This window comes from Thalassophryne amazonica, chromosome 7 (assembly GCF_902500255.1).
Source record: "Thalassophryne amazonica chromosome 7, fThaAma1.1, whole genome shotgun sequence".
NCBI classification, from domain to species: domain Eukaryota; kingdom Metazoa; phylum Chordata; class Actinopteri; order Batrachoidiformes; family Batrachoididae; genus Thalassophryne; species Thalassophryne amazonica.
The window spans coordinates 55,641,154-55,657,307 of NC_047109.1; positions in this window are offsets into that span (position 1 = coordinate 55,641,154).

Sequence of the window (16,154 nt, forward strand, 5' to 3'; positions counted from 1 at the left end):
TCCCAGCAATCCCTGCAAAAAAGGACACTTCCATCTTTGTTGAATGTGTAGGGGTGATCAGATTGGACTACACTATTTCTTAGGGGCCCAGAGAGGCCCTGAAATCCAAAAAGTGTTTCTGTGGCCCACAATACACATAGGTTTCATTATGCCATTTTAAAATGTTATGTTATTAACTTTAGACAGTAAACCCCCCTCCCCATATGCACCATGTCTTACCCCTATAGTTTGAATTTATTGCGGTCCAAACACGAGTCACACAGTTGAAACTGAAGAGCGACTGTCAGCCAGTGCGCAGCTGCACTCTCAGAGACGTTCTGGTGCCTTTTGTGCGTTTGTCAAAAGCCCTGCAGCATCTACCAGCAGCTACAAATAGCCCATTGGTGGGATTTATGACACAAAGAGACCATTTGAATGTGGACTGGACCAAAGAAAGTGCGAAGAAAATAATCCAATACGGGTAAAATCCAAAAAGGCAAAAGGAGGTCTGTGGTTCCAAATGTAACTCTCCAAAAGTACACAGGTGGATCCAAATGGGATAAAAAGCTTTGCAGTGGCTCAAGCATGAAAAAAGAAAGGTTTGTGCAGGTTATAATGTATAATTTTATTCTAATTATTTAAAAAAAATGCCGCATGTTGTTATAAATAAGAGTTACGTTAAAAAAAACAAAACAAATTAGTCCTTTTTAGCGCGCAATGCAACGGAAAGTGTGCCAAATGGCGCATTTGGCTCTCCAGACTTCAGAGCAATTTATTTCGCTTGTTTAAAAATCTAATTTGTTTGATTATACCTAAGAGATGACTGACAGCACTGTAGCACTGTTCACAATAAAAAAAAACACCATCTCTTTGGTCAATATTACACCATCATCCAGGAAACATTTGGGGTCCAAACGCATCCATTCAGGTGCACCAGTGCGCCAAATCCTGTGTCTGTTTATAAAATCCAGGCTTTGGGAATCCTACTTTCATTTGTGCAGCAGAAAAATCAAGAATTAAAAAGCCCTCAGATGTAGCTTGTCGGTTGAGAAGAGCGGGGGCTGCCCGCGCTGACGGTTGGCTGTTTCCCCAAAATAAACCAGTACGCAAATTATGTTGACAGCCGCCAGCGAGGCGCACAGTGATAACCCTGTTTCCTTTCAAGCCTTGATGGCGCTGATGTATGCATCCTATATTTCAACAGCACGTGGTAAATGTGGGGTGGACGTTTGTCTTCCTTCGCGTCCGGACCTGCACGTGCAGCAGGTTAAAAGACCCCACGTCCGTGACGCACCGAAGCTCAGCCAGCGGCAGGCTGCTGATCCCTGCAGAGCACTGCAGGAAATAAAGAACGAACTTCATTTCTTTTCTTTAAAAAAAAAAAATGACACGAGCATTGGTCGTTTTTTTCGCCGTCCACATCAACGAGCGAGTCTTATTGTGCGCCTGACGCATGTTTTGCGCACAGGCAGCGACGCATGTCTGCCTTTGTGTGTGTGCACCTGCCACTGCAGCTGTCAGATCAGATATCAGAGCGAACCCACGAACAGTTCTGTGTGTTACTGTAAAACCCGAAATGTGCGCCTCGTGCAAGCGCAGCTGTGAGTCTGGGGGCGCAACATTTGTGTTGTGCGGTTACAAACACTATCTTTTGAAAAACGCCTCCATAGATTTAACTGAAAGGCAGCAGACTGTATTCTAAGCTAAAGATATTTGTATTGTGAGGATGCTTTATTGTAGTATCACTTTAATACATTGATTAGTTATGGTGTGAAAATTATTAAATAAACTGAAATACGTTATTTACAATGCCTTGAAAGAATATTGAGCCCCTTGGGCTTTTACACATTTTAACTTGTTTATGCCATTTCAGATACAAAAATCAATTCAGGCTTCTTGATCTTTAAACTTCTAAAATTATTCTCCTTAAACTGAAACTCAAAGCAAACCTCTACAACTTGCTATAAATTAAATACAAATATCAAAACCAAGACAATGGGTTGCATAAGTAATGGTTCCCTTTGGTATGACACATATAAATAACCATGCAGTTTAATTGCCAGTTTTCTTCAGACACGTCAGGAGATGGATACATATACATTTCCAAGTCACTGTCTCTTAGACTTAATTTACATCAGTCTTTAAGAAATGCAAACTGTATAGTGTATAATGCATTGTAATTCTGTCTGGAAGAAGCAGTTGTCAAAAACTAAGGGACTGTGCAAAAAGGTGACAAGTGAGGAAAGATGCCCAGACAATTCAGAAGTTATAGGCTTCTGTGGCTATGATTGGAGAAATTTACATTTTACATCACCAGTTATACAGCTTCATGATGAAGTGATATAAAGTAGGATTTAAAAAAAAAAGAAAGTTCAACTACACTTTGCCAGAATCTGTTTTGTTTAAAATAAATCCTTTGCTCCACTTCACGCAATCCAGTCTCATGACAGTTCGTGATGGCATCACGAAAAGGAATCTATTAGATCACAATGATCTTACAAAATCGAGTCAATTTTTGTGATGGGATCATGTTAAGAGTGGTGATGCAAAATGCAAAACATGCACTGTGTAGTATTTCTCCAGTCACAGCCACAGAAGCATATCAAATCAAATCAAATCAATTTTATTTATATAGCACCAAATCACAACAACAGTTGCCCCAAGGCGCTCTATATTTCAAGGCAAAATCCATACAATAATTACAGAAAAATCCCAACCGTCAAAACGACCCCCTATGAGCAAGCGCTTGGCGACAGTGGGAAGGAAAAACTCCCTTTTAACAGGAAGAAACCTCCAGCAGAACCAGGCTCAGGGAGGGGCAGTCTTCTGCTGGGACTGGTTGGGGCTGAGGGGAGAGAATCAGGAAAAAGACATGCTGTGGAGGGGAGCAGAGATCAATCACTAATGATTAAATGCAGAGTGGTGCATACAGAGCAAAAAGAGAAAGAAACACTCAGTGCATCATGGAAACCCCCCAGCAGTCTAAGTCTATAGCAGCATAACTAAGGGATGGTTCAGGGTCACCTGATCCAGCCCTAACTATAAGCTTTAGCAAAAAGGAAAGTTTTAAGCCTAATCTTAAAAGTAGAGAGGGTGTCTGTCTCCCTGATCTGAATTGGGAGCTGGTTCCACAGGAGAGGAGCCTGAAAGCTGAAGGCTCTGCCTCCCATTCTACTCTTAAAAACCCTAGGAACTACAAGTAAGCCTGCAGTCTGAGAGCGAAGCGTTCTATTGGGGTGATATGGTACTAAGAGGTCCCTAAGATAAGATCAATCAATCAATCAATTTTTTATATAGCGCCAAATCACAACAAACAGTTGCCCCAAGGCGCTTTATATTGTAAGGCAAGGCCATACAATAATTATGTAAAACCCCAACGGTCAAAACGACCCCCTGTGAGCAAGCACTTGGCTACAGTGGGAAGGAAAAACTCTCTTTTAACAGGAAGAAACCTCCAGCAGAACCAGGCTCAGGGAGGGGCAGTCTTCTGCTGGGACTGGTTGGGGCTGAGGGAGAGAACCAGGAAAAAGACATGCTGTGGAGGGGAGCAGAGATCGATCACTAATGATTAAATGCAGAGTGGTGCATACAGAGCAAAAAGAGAAAGAAACAGTGCATCATGGGATTATTCAAAACCTTATAAGTAAGAAGAAGAATTTTAAATTCTATTCTAGAATAAACAGGAAGCCAATGAAGAGAGGCCAATATGGGTGAGATATGCTCTCTCCTTCTAGTCCCCGCTAGTACTCTAGCTGCAGCATTTTGAATTAACTGAAGGCTTTTCAGGGAACTTTTAGGACAACCTGATAATAATGAATTACAATAGTCCAGCCTAGAGGAAATAAATGCATGAATTAGTTTTTCAGCATCACTCTGAGACAAGACCTAATTTTAGAGATATTGCGCAACTGTAAAAAAGCAGTCCTACATATTTGCTTAATATGCGCATTGAAGGACATATCCTGCATATAACACCATGTTCGAGCACAAGGGTGTCCATAAGTGCACGTGGCACCAGGACACCCTGAGCCGGAGGTCGATGATCGACTTTGTAGTCGTATCATCTGACCTTCGGCCACGTGTCTCGGACACTCGAGTAAAGAGAGGGGCAGAGCTGTCGACCAATCACCACCTGGTGGTGAGTTGGATCCACTGGGAGGGGAGGAAGCCGGTCAGACCTGGCAGGCCCAAACGTATTGTGAGGGTCTGCTGGGAACGACTGGCAGAACCCTCTGTCAGGGAGGTCTTCAACTCCCACCTCCGGGAGAGCTTCTCCCAGATCCCGGGGGAGGTTGGAGACATGGAGTCCGAGTGGACCATGTTCTCCACCTCTATTGCTGAATCGGCTGCTCGTAGCTGTGGTCGCAAGGTCTCTGGTGCCTGTCGCGGCAGCAATCCCCGAACCCGGTGGTGGACACCGGAAGTAAGGGATGCTGTCAAGCTGAAGAAGGAGTCCTACTTATCTTTGTTGGTAGGTGGGACCCCAGAGGCAGCTGACAGGTACCGGCAGGCCAAGCGTGCCGCAGCCCGTGCGGTCACAGAGGCAAAAACTCGGGTCTGGGAGGAGTTCGGGGAGGTTATGGAGGAGGACTATTGGTCGGCCTCGAAGAGATTCTGGCAAACCATCCGACGCCTCAGGAGGCGGAAGCAGCTCTCCACCGGCACTGTTTACGGTGCGGGTGGGGAGCTGTTGACTCTGACTGGGGATGTTGTTGGGCGGTGGAAGGAGTACTTTGAGGATCTCCTCAATCCCATCGTCACGTCTTCCGAAGAGGAGGCAGAGACTGGGGACCCAGAGGCGGACTCATCCATTACCCAGGCAGAAGTCACCGAGGTGGTTGGAAAGCTCCTCGGTGGCAAGGCTCCTGGGGTGGATGAAATCCGTCCTGAGTACCTTAAGTCTCTGGATGTTGTGGGACTGTCTTGGCTGACACGCCTCTGCAACATCGCGTGGCGATCGAGGACAGTGCCTCTGGATTGGCAGACCAGGGTGGTGGTCCCTCGGTTTAAGAAGGGGGACCGGAGGGTGTGTTCCAACTATAGGGGGATCACACTCCTCAGCCTCCCCGGTAAGGTCTATTCCAGAGTACTGGAGAGGAGAATTCGACCAATGGTCGAACCTCGGATTCAGGAGGAGCAGTTTGGATTTCGTCCTGGTCGCAACACACTGGACCAGCTCTACACGCTCCATCGGGTGCTCGAGGGTTCATGGGAGCTCGCCCAACCAGTCCACATGTGTTTTGTGGATCTGGAGAAGGCGTTCGACCGTGTCCCTCGGGGCACCCTGTGGGGAGTATGGGGTCCGGGGTCCTTTGCTAAGGGCTATCCGGTCCCTGTATGACCGCAGCAGGAGCTTGGTTCGCATTGCCGGTAGTAAGTCAAACCTGTTTCCAGTGCACATTGGCCTCCGCCAGGGCTGCCCTTTGTCACCGGTTCTGTTCATTATTTTTATGGACAGAATTTCTAGGCGCAGCCAGGGTGTAGAGGGGTCTGGTTTGGGAACCACAGAATCTCGTCTCTGCTGTTTGCGGACGATGTGGTTCTGTTGGCTTCGTCAAATCAGGTCCTTCAGTGTGCACTGGGGTGGTTTGCAGCCGAGTGTGAGGCGTCCGGGATGAAGATCAGCACCTCCAAATCCGAGGCCATGGTTCTCAACCGGAAAAAGGTGCTTTGCCCTCTTCAGGTCGGTGGAGTGTCCTTGCCTCAAGTGGAGGAGTTTAAGTATCTCAGGGCCTTATTCACGAGTGAGGGACGGATGGAGCGTGAGATCAATAGACGGATCGGTGCAGCGTCTACAGTGATGCGGTCACTGTATCGGACCGTCGTGGTGAAGAGAGAGCTGAGTAGGGGGGCAAAGCGCTCGATTTACCGATCGATCTACGTTCCGATCCTCACCTATGGTCATGAGATTTGGCTCATGACTGAAAGAACGAGATAGCGGGTACAAGCGGCCGAGCTGAGTTTCCTCTGCAGGGTGGCTGGGCGCTCCCTTAGAGATAGGGTGAGGAGCTCGGTCACTCGGGAGGAGCTCGGAGTCGAGCCGCTGCTCCTCCACGTCGAAAGGAGTCAGTTGAGGTGGCTCGGGCATCTTTTCCGGATGCCCCCTGGACGCGTCGCTGGAGAGGTGTTCCAGGCACGTCCCATTGGGAGGAGGCCCCGGGGAAGACCCAGGACACGCTGGAAGGATTACATCTCTCGGCTGGCTTGGGAACGCCTTGGGGTTCCCCCGGAGGAGCTGGGGGAGGTGTGTGTGGATCGGGAGGTCTGGGCGGCTTTGCTTGAGCTGCTGCCCCCACGACCCGACTCCGGATAAAGCAGAAGAAAATGGATGGATGGATGGATCAAAGGGGACAATTACTTATGCAACCCTTCATCTGATCTTTAATATTTTTATAATTCATGTCAAGTTGTAGAGATTTGCTTTAAGTTTGAGGATACTTTTAGAAAATTTTATATCAAGAAGCCTGAATTACTTTTTATATTTGAAATGGCATAAACTGTGTAAAATCCCAAGGGGCTGAACGTTTTCAAGGCACATTTGATCAATTTTGAGTCACACAACTCTTTTCTAAAATGACAATTTCTGCAGTCATTTCTTTTCTAGTCAGTGTATCATTGGTGCTATTTGTCTTTTGTAACGGTGTGTATACAAGGGCTGTCAATAAAGTATAGGTCCTTTTTATTTTCCCTGTAACACTTGGCTCTCTGTTGGGACTGTTTACACTGAGACTGCTACCTGCTGCTTTGGACTTGAATTAACAGTCTTTTTCAAGACTTTTTTACTTTTTTTTTTTTTTTTTACTTTTTTACTGTGCTCCAACGCCTAAGGAAGACCTCTAACAGTCGAAACATCGCGACGGAGCACTTTTACTGCTAACTTTCATCAGCGTTGGCAAGCTAACTAGCTTGCTAACGCTTTCGTTTTTTATTTATTTATTTATTTATTTTTTTTTTCTCTTTTAGCACTGTTGTCGTGCGTTGCCTGTGCTGCTTCATGGCCTGTTTGGTGCCTTGATTGGGGCACTCCTTCTGCTGAATCACCTTTAAATTATTTACACATTATTCACTTTGTGTGTTTTTAGGAATCCGCTAGGTTGCGTAGCTACTAGCTCTTAGCCGATTTAGCATGGCGGCTTCTCCTGTCTCTCCCGCACTTTTCTGCTCTGGGTGTGAAATGTTTAGTTATTCCTCAGCCTCCTTTAGCAGTAACGGTACTTGTAATAAGTGCAGCTTATTCGTAGCTTTGGAGGCCAGGCTGGGCGAATTGGAGACTCGGCTCCACACCGTGGAAAATTCTACAGCTAGCCAGGCCCCTGTAGTCGGTGCGGACCAAGGTAGCTTAGCCGCCGTTAGGTCCCCTCTGGCAGATCCCGGGCAGCCGGGAAAGCAGGCTGACTGGGTGACTGTGAGGAGGAAGCGTAGCCCTAAACAGAAGCCCCGTGTACACCGTCAACCCGTTCACATCTCTAACCGTTTTTCCCCACTCGACGATACACTCGCCGAGGATCAAACTCTGGTTATTGGCGACTCTGTTTTGAGAAATGTGAAGTTAGCGACACCAGCAACCATTGTCAATTGTCTTCCGGGGGCCAGAGCAGGCGACATCGAAGGACATTTGAAATTGCTGGCTAAGGCTAAGCGTAAATTTGGTAAGATTGTAATTCACGTCGGCAGTAATGACACTCGGTTACACCAATCGGAGGTCACTAAAATTAACATTAAATCGGTGTGTAACTTTGCAAAAACAATGTCGGACTCTGTTGTTTTCTCTGGGCCCCTCCCCAATCGGACCGGGAGTGACATGTTTAGCCGCATGTTCTCCTTGAATTGCTGGCTGTCTGAGTGGTGTCCAAAAAATGAGGTGGGCTTCATTGATAATTGGCAAAGCTTCTGGGGAAAACCTGGTCTTGTTAGGAGAGACGGCATCCATCCCACTTTAGATGGAGCAGTTCTCATTTCTAGAAATCTGGCCAATTTTCTTGGATCCTCCAAACTGTGACTGTCCAGCGTTGGGACCAGGAGGCAGAGCTGTGGACTTATACACCTCTCTGCAGCTTCTCTCCCCCTGCCATCCCCTCATTACCCCATCCCCGTAGAGACGGTGCCTGCTCCCAGACCACCAATAACCAGCAAAAATCTATTTAAGCATAAAATTCAAAAAGAAAAAATAATATAGCACCTTCAATTGCACCACAGACTAAAACAGTTAAATGTGGTCTATTAAACATTAGGTCTCTTTCTTCTAAGTCCCTGTTGGTAAATGATATAATAATTGATCAATGTATTGATTTATTCTGCCTAACAGAAACTTGGTTACAGCAGGATGAATATGTTAGTTTAAATGAGTCAACACCCCCGAGTCACACTAACTGTCAGAATGCTCGTAGCACGGGCCGGGGCGGAGGATTAGCAGCAATCTTCCATTCCAGCTTATTAATTAATCAAAAACCTAGACAGAGCTTTAATTCATTTGAAAGCTTGTCTCTTAGTCTTGTCCATCCAAATTGGAAGTCCCAAAAACCAGTTTTATTTGTTATTATCTATCGTCCACCTGGTCGTTACTGTGAGTTTCTCTGTGAATTTTCAGACCTTTTGTCTGACTTAGTGCTTAGCTCAGATAAGATAATTATAGTGGGCGATTTTAACATCCACACAGATGCTGAGAATGACAGCCTCAACACTGCATTTACTCTATTATTAGACTCTATCGGCTTTGCTCAAAAAGTAAATGAGTCCACCCACCACTTTAATCATATTTTAGATCTTGTTCTGACTTATGGTATGGAAATAGAAGACTTAACAGTATTCCCTGAAACTCCCTTTGTCTGATCATTTTTTAATAACATTTACATTTACCCTGATGGACTACCCTGCAGTGGGGAATAAGTTTCATTACACTAGAAGTCTTTCAGAAAGCGCTGTAACTAGGTTTAAGGATATGATTCCTTCTTTATGTTCTCTAATGTCATATACCAACACAGAGCAGAGTAGCTACCTAAACTCTGTAAGGGAGTTAGAGTATCTTGTCAATAGTTTTACATCCTCATTGAAGACAACTTTGGATGCTGTAGCTCCTCTGAAAAAGAGAGCTTTAAATCAGAAGTGTCTGACTCCGTGGTATAACTCACAAACTCGTAGCTTAAAGCTGATAACCCGTAAGTTGGAGAGGAAATGGCGTCTCACTAATTTAGAAGATCTTCACTTAGCCTGGAAAAAGAGTTTGTTGCTCTATAAGAAAGCCCTTCGTGAAGCTAGGACATCTTTCTACTCATCACTAATTGAAGAAAATAAGAACAACCCCAGGTTTCTTTTCAGCACTGTAGCCAGGCTGACAAAGAGTCAGAGCTCTATTGAGCTGAGTATTCCATTAACTTTAACTAGTAATGACTTCATGACTTTCTTTGCTAACAAAATTTTGACTATTAGAGAAAAAATTACTCATAACCATCCCAAAGATGTATCGTTATCTTTGGCTGCTTTCAGTGATGCCGGTATTTGGTTAGACTCTTTCTCTCCGATTGTTCTGTCTGAGTTATTTTCATTAGTTACTTCATCCAAACCATCAACATGTTTATTAGACCCCATTCCTGCCAGGCTGCTCAAGGAAGTCCTACCATTATTTAATGCTTCAATCTTAATATGATCAATCTATCTTTGTTAGTTGGTTATGTACCACAGGCCTTTAAGGTGGCAGTAATTAAACCATTACTTAAAAGCCATCACTTGACCCAGCTATCTTAGCTAATTATAGGCCAATCTCCAACCTTCCTTTTCTCTCAAAGATTCTTGAGAGGGTAGTTGTAAAACAGCTAACTGATCACCTGCAGAGGAATGGTCTATTTGAAGAGTTTCAGTCAGGTTTTAGAATTCATCATAGTACAGAAACAGCATTAGTGAAGGTTACAAATGATCTTCTTATGGCTTCGGACAGTGGACTTATCTCTGTGCTTGTTCTGTTGGACCTCAGTGCTGCTTTTGATACTGTTGACCATAAAATTTTATTACAGAGATTAGAGCATGTCATAGGTATTAAAGGCATTGCGCTACGGTGGTTTGAATCATATTTGTCTAATAGATTACAGTTTGTTCATGTAAATGGGGAATCTTCTTCACAGACTAAAGTTAATTATGGAGTTCCACAAGGTTCTGTGCTAGGACCAATTTTATTCACTTTATACATGCTTCCCTTGGGCAGTATTATTAGACGGTATTGCTTAAATTTTCATTGTTACGCAGATGATACCCAGCTTTATCTATCCATGAAGCCAGAGGATACGCACCAATTAGCTAAACTGCAGGATTGTCTTACAGACATAAAGACATGGATGACCTCTAATTTCCTGCTTTTAAACTCAGATAAAACTGAAGTTATTGTACTTGGCCCCACAAATCTTAGAAGCATGGTGTCTAACCAGATCGTTACTCTGGATGGCATTTCCCTGATCTCTAGTAATACTGTGAGAAATCTTGGAGTTATTTTTGATCAGGATATGTCATTCAAAGCGCATATTAAACAAATATGTAGGACTGCCTTTTTGCATTTACGCAATATCTCTAAAATCAGAAAGGTCTTGTCTCAGAGTGATGCTGAAAAACTAATTCATGCATTATTTCCTCTAGGCTGGACTATTGTAATTCATTATTATCAGGTTGTCCTAAAAGTTCCCTAAAAAGCCTTCAGTTGGTTCAGAATGCTGCAGCTAGAGTACTGACGGGGACTAGCAGGAGAGAGCATATCTCACCCGTGTTGGCCTCCCTTCATTGGCTTCCTGTTAATGCTAGAATAGAATTTAAAATTCTTCTTCTTACTTATAAGGTTTTGAATAATCAGGTCCCATCTTATCTTAGGGACCTCGTAGTACCATATTACCCCATTAGAGCGCTTCGCTCTCAGACTGCGGGCTTACTTGTAGTTCCTAGGGTTTGTAAGAGTAGAATGGGAGGCAGAGCCTTCAGCTTTCAGGCTCCTCTCCTGTGGAACCAGCTCCCAATTCAGATCAGGGAGACAGATACCCTCTCTACTTTTAAGATTAGGCTTAAAACTTTCCTTTTCGCTAAGGCTTATAGTTAGGGCTGGATCGGGAGACCCTGGACCATCCCTTGGTTATGTTGCTTTAGACGTAGACTGTGTTTCATAATTATTGTATGGCCTTGCCTTGCAATGTGGAGCGCCTTGGGGCAACTGTTTGTTGTGATTTGGCGCTATACAAGAAAAAAGTTGATTGATTGATTGATCACTAATTGAAGAAAATAAGAATAACCTCAGGTTTCTTTTCAGCACTGTAGCTAGGCTGACAAAGAGTCAGAGCTCTATTGAGCTGAGTATTCCATTAACTTTAACTAGTAATGACTTCATGACTTTCTTTGCTAACAAAATTTTGACTATTAGAGAAAAAATTACTCATAACCATCCCAAAGATGTATCGTTGTCTTTGGCTGCTTTCAGTGATGCCGGTATTTGGTTAGACTCTTTCTCTCCGGTTGTTCTGTCTGAGTTATTTTCATTGGTTGCTTCGTCCAAACCATCGGCATGTTTATTGGACCCCATTCCTGCCAGGCTGCTCAAGGAAGTCCTACCATTATTTAATGCTTCAATCTTAAATATGATCAATCTATCTTTGTTAGTTGGTTATGTACCACAGGCCTTTAAGGTGGCAGTAATTAAACCATTACTTAAAAAGCCATCACTTGACCCAGCTATCTTAGCTAATTATAGGCCAATTTCCAACCTTCCTTTTCTCTCAAAGATTCTTGAGAGGGTAGTTGTAAAACAGTTAACTGATCACCTGCAGAGGAATGGTCTATTTGAAGAGTTTCAGTCAGGTTTTAGAATTCATCATAGTACAGAAACAGCATTAGTGAAGGTTACAAATGATCTTCTTATGGCTTCGGACAGTGGACTTATCTCTGTGCTTGTTCTGTTGGACCTCAGTGCTGCTTTTGATACTGTTGACCATAAAATTTTATTACAGAGATTAGAGCATGTCATAGGTATTAAAGGCACTGCGCTGCGGTGGTTTGAATCATATTTGTCTAATAGATTACAGTTTGTTCATGTAAATGGGGAATCTTCTTCACAGACTAAAGTTAATTATGGAGTTCCACAAGGTTCTGTGCTAGGACCAATTTTATTCACTTTATAGATGCTTCCCTTAGGCAGTATTATTAGACGGTATTGCTTAAATTTTCATTGTTACGCAGATGATACCCAGCTTTATCTATCCATGAAGCCAGAGGATACACACCAATTAGCTAAACTGCAGGATTGTCTTACAGACATAAAGACATGGATGACCTCTAATTTCCTGCTTTTAAACTCAGATAAAACTGAAGTTATTGTACTTGGCCCCACAAATCTTAGAAGCATGGTGTCTAACCAGATCGTTACTCTGGATGGCATTTCCCTGATCTCTAGTAATACTGTGAGAAATCTTGGAGTCATTTTTTATCAGGATATGTCATTCAAAGTGCATATTAAACAAATATGTAGGACTGCCTTTTTGCATTTACGCAATATCTCTAAAATCAGAAAGGTCTTGTCTCAGAGTGATGCTGAAAAACTAATTCATGCATTTATTTCCTCTAGGCTGGACTATTGTAATTCATTATTATCAGGTTGTCCTAAAAGTTCCCTAAAAAGCCTTCAGTTGGTTCAGAATGCTGCAGCTAGAGTACTGACGGGGACTAGCAGGAGAGAGCATATCTCACCCGTGTTGGCCTCTCTTCATTGGCTTCCTGTTAATTCTAGAATAGAATTTAAAATTCTTCTTCTTACTTATAAGGTTTTGAATAATCAGGTCCCATCTTATCTTAGGGACCTCGTAGTACCATATTACCCCATTAGAGCGCTTCGCTCTCAGACTGCGGACTTACTTGTAGTTCCTAGGGTTTGTAAGAGTAGAATGGGAGGCAGAGCCTTCAGCTTTCAGGCTCCTCTCCTGTGGAACCAGCTCCCAATTCAGATCAGGGAGACAGATACCCTCTCTACTTTTAAGATTAGGCTTAAAACTTTCCTTTTCGCTAAGGCTTATAGTTAGGGCTGGATCGGGTGACCCTGGACCATCCCTTGGTTATGCTGCTTTAGACGTAGATTGTGGGGGGGTTCCCATGATGCACTGTTTCTTTCTCTTTTTGCTCCGTATGCATCACTCTGTATTTAATCATTAGTGATCGATCTCTGCCCCCCTTCACGGCATGTCTTTTTCCTGGTTTTTTCCCTCAGCCCCAACCAGTCTCAGCAGAAGACTGCCCCTCCCTGAGCCTGGTTCTGCTGGAGGTTTCTTCCTGTTAAAAGGGAGTTTTTCCTTCCCACTGTGGCCAAGTGCTTGCTCATAGGGGGTCGTTTTGACGGTTGGGGTTTTTCATAATTATTGTATGGCCTTGCCTTACAATATGGAGCGCCTTGGGGCAACTGTTTGTTGTGATTTGGCGCTATATAAGAAAAAAGTTGATTGATTGATTGATTGATTTTTTTCAAAAACTATATGGATTTCATTCATATGTTTTTACGTCAGACATGCTTGAACCCTCGTGCGCATGCGTGAGTTTTTCCACGCCTGTCGGTGACGTCATTCGCCTGTGAGCACTCCTTGTGGGAGGAGTCGTCCAGCCCCTAGTCGGAATTCCTTTGAGAAGTTGCTGAGAGACTGGCGCTTTGTTTGATCAAATTTTTTTCTAAACCTGTGAGACACATCAAAGTGGACACGGTTCGAAAAATTAAGCTGGTTTTCAGTGAAAATTTTAACGGCTGATGAGAGATTTTGAGGTGATTCTGTTGCTTTAAGGACTTCCCACGGTGCAAGACGTCGCTCAGCGCTCTCAGCCGCCGTCGTCAGCCTGTTCAAGCTGAAAACCTCCACATTTCAGGCTCTATTGATCCAGGACGTCGTGAGAGAACAGAGAAGTTTCAGAAGAAGTCGGTTTCAGCATTTTATCCGGATATTCCACTGTTAAAGGAGATTTTTTTAATGAAAGACGTGCGGACGGGTCCGCGCGTCGGGACGCAGCCGACGCGGTGCGGCGGCACAGGAAAAACACCTCCGTGTTCAATCAATCAATCAATCAATTTTTTTATATAGCGCCAAATCACAACGAACAGTTGCCCCAAGGCGCTTTATATTGTAAGGCAAGGCCATACAATAATTATGTAAAACCCCAACGGTCAAAACGACCCCCTGTGAGCAAGCACTTGGCTACAGTGGGAAGGAAAAACTCCCTTTTAACAGGAAGAAACCTCCAGCAGAACCAGGCTCAGGGAGGGGCAGTCTTCTGCTGGGACTGGTTGGGGCTGAGGGAGAGAACCAGGAAAAAGACATGCTGTGGAGGGGAGCAGAGATCGATCACTAATGATTAAATGCAGAGTGGTGCATACAGAGCAAACAGAGAAAGATACAGTGCATCATGGGAACCCCCCAGCAGTCTACGTCTATAGCAGCATAACTAAGGGATGGTTCAGGGTCACCTGATCCAGCCCTAACTATAAGCTTTAGCAAAAAGGAAAGTTTTAAGCCTAATCTTAAAAGTAGAGAGGGTGTCTGTCTCCCTGATCTGAATTGGGAGCTGGTTCCACAGGAGAGGAGCCTGAAAGCTGATGGTTGATAACCATTTGTAAAATCCAGGCGGCTTTTGATGGCTTTCAGTGGAGTGAGTATATGAGAAATTGTTAAACAGCAGGACATGTTCCAACTTGTCCTTAAGGCTTCCAACAGAGGTGTTTTTCCTGTGGCGGAGCGTCGCGGCAGCTGCGTCCCGACGCGCGGACCTGTCTGCACGTCTTTCATTAAAAAAAATCTCCTTTAACAGTGGAATATCCGGATAAAATGCTGAAACCGACTTCTTCTGAAACTTCTCTGTTCTCTCACGACGTCCTGGATCAATAGAGCCTGAAATGTGGAGGTTTTCAGCTTGAACAGGCTGACGACGGCGGCTGAGAGCGCTGAGCGACGTCTCGCACCGTGGGAAGTCCTTAAAGCGACAGAATCACCTCAAAATCTCTCATCAGCCGTTAAAATTTTCACTGAAAACCAGCTTAATTTTTCGAACCATGTCCACTTCGATGTGTCTCACAGGTTTAGAAAAAAATTTGATCAAACAAAGCGCCAGTCTCTCAGCAACTTCTCAAAGGAATTCCGACTAGGGGCTGGACGACTCCTCCCACAAGGAGTGCTCACAGGCGAATGACGTCACCGACAGGCGTGGAAAAACTCACGCATGCGCACGAGGGTTCAAGCATGTCTGACGTAAAAACATATGAATGAAATCCAGTTTTTGAAAAAAATAAAAAGGACCTATACTTTATTGACAGACCTCTTATATATATATATAATATTTATTTTCACTACATTATTGTAGTTACTATTAATGTTTCATCTTTTTAAAAAGATTTTATTTCTAGGTTGCATACCTCTACTTTATGGACCACACTGAAAAATTAACATTTTGTTATCAAAGTATTTTAATGGGTATATCTTTGTATTTTGTACATTATTTTACTAAATAAACTCAGTGAATAACCAGTGTCTCTTTATTACAAGTGCAGAATATCCAAGATGTTTTGGAACAAATAGTTCCTCCATTTTGCTTGAAGTTTTCACGAGTTGGGGGAGGTGATGGTGGTTAAGTGTTGGGCTTCAGACCAGAAGATCCTCAGTTCAAACCCCAGGCAGACCAGACCATCATTCGGGGCCCTTGGGCAAGAATCTTAATCCCTGAGCTGCTCCCTGTGTGTTGAGTGCCTTGCATGGCAGCACTCTGACATGGGTCTGTGAATGTGAGGCATTATTATAAAGCACTTTGAGTTTGATTCAGATGGAAAAAGCACTACATAAATGCAGCTCATTTACCGGGACCTGTGTTTTTTTTCTCTTTAAGAAAAAGAATTTAAACTTGAAAACAGTTTGCAACAAACATGAAATTCTATTTTCAGAAGGAATCAAAAAGTCACACTGCAGTTGGCCTATATTTTAATGACATTCCACTCAAAAGCAAGAAAAATTCCAAACATTTTAGAATACCAATAAAGACAAAATAATTGAGATGTGGATAATCTAATGATGAATGGTTATTATCAACGGCGGACACCGGGGGCACAACACGACTAATGTATGAATTTCTATTTGTATTGTACAAGCAACCCAGTCTCACAGCATGTCGTGATTCAGCAGCACAAAATATAC